Source organism: Austrofundulus limnaeus, unplaced genomic scaffold (genome assembly GCF_001266775.1).
Source record: "Austrofundulus limnaeus strain Quisiro unplaced genomic scaffold, Austrofundulus_limnaeus-1.0 Scaffold121, whole genome shotgun sequence".
In the NCBI taxonomy this organism is placed as follows: Eukaryota; Metazoa; Chordata; class Actinopteri; order Cyprinodontiformes; family Rivulidae; genus Austrofundulus; species Austrofundulus limnaeus.
In genome coordinates, this window is record NW_013952523.1 from 115,120 (window position 1) to 116,474 (window position 1,355).

General features: G+C 31.2%; 1 protein-coding gene across 1 annotated transcript in view; it reads right to left on the reverse strand.

Annotated features, from left to right (window-relative positions):
* LOC106522103 (TRPM8 channel-associated factor homolog) overlaps nucleotides 1–1,355 on the reverse strand; it is a 26,559-nt gene that overhangs the window by 21,902 nt on the left and 3,302 nt on the right. The gene's annotated exons all lie outside the window — the stretch shown is intronic.

Consider the following 1,355-nt stretch of genomic DNA (forward strand, 5'->3'; position numbering starts at 1 on the left):
GTCCTGAGACAACGTATGTTGTGACTTGGCGCTATATAAATAAACTGAACTTGAACTTGATTTCTTTGTATGTATGGATCACTTGGGTTGTTACCGACATCTGGTGAAAATTTCATGTCATTAGCACCTCTAGTAATATATTTACTGAGAAAAATGTTGACGTGTTCAATACTTATTTTACCTGCTGTATGTCCTTCTGAAAAAAAATATTCTGGAAGCATGTTTATATTTAAGAAACTTTGAATAACATTTTGTCACATAACTGGCATATTTTCCTTTGAACTTGACTCAGTAAAGTGAAACAGGAAGTGACATCAAAGGGGAACTCTTTAAGAAATAAAACTGTACTGTTTGTTCATTGAAACAACATTGTTTGAACGGACTTTTCTCATCTCTCTCTGATAGGGACTCAAAATAACCCAAAGAAACATCAGATTCTTCTATGTTGTTGGCCATTGTAACAATGCCTTGTTTACATGCAGACATTCCTCTTTGACTTCACTTCCTGTTACTTCACACACGGATATCTGAACAAATGTTCACCTCAGCAGTGTGGCTTTTTTATTTATTTTTTTCAGCAATATTTTATTAATGTTATTTTAAAAAATGCATTAATGTTTATTGCAAATATTTGATGTCACAATCCTTTTAAGAACATGTTTTAATGATCTTTGCTTTTATATTTTACTCTCAGTTGCAAAGATTTTTACATTCTAATTTATTTTATTTATCAATTTTTTGGTCATTCTTTTGACAACTAAATATGGTTCATTCTTCATTTTGTTTCAAAATAAAATTGCAAAAAGGCAACTGCTTTTTTATTATTTGTTTGTTGTTTTTCCCTTTTCAAAATCCGAAAATAAAAATGTAAAACTAAACTAATGAAAACTCCACAGAATAAATGATATGGTTGTTTTTTCATATGTAGCGATATCAGAAATGACAGAAGTCATCAAAGAAGAAGAGTTTATAGTGGGTGGAAGAAGACTGCTTAAAAACATAAACCATTCCTAAAGACATTGCCAATGTCTGCAAACGAATCTTGTTCTGCAGAACCTGGAACAATAAAGCAGTTTTGTTGAAGGTACAATAAAGTTCCTCTAAATAAGACTTTAGACTGTTTCTGAAGTGCAAAGTGAAAATGTAACACTCCAGGAGTTCAGGCTACGATGATTTCCAGTTCCGCCAGAAAATAGCAAATGGTGCACTAAGAAAATGTAAAGCATATCTTTGCTTTAACTATTATAAAAATTAAAAAATAAATTAAAAAAATATAAACTTTCAATTTTGCTATTTTCATTTTTGTTGTCAGGCCACCCTTGCGAATGAGATCTGCGATTTCAATGGGATTTGCC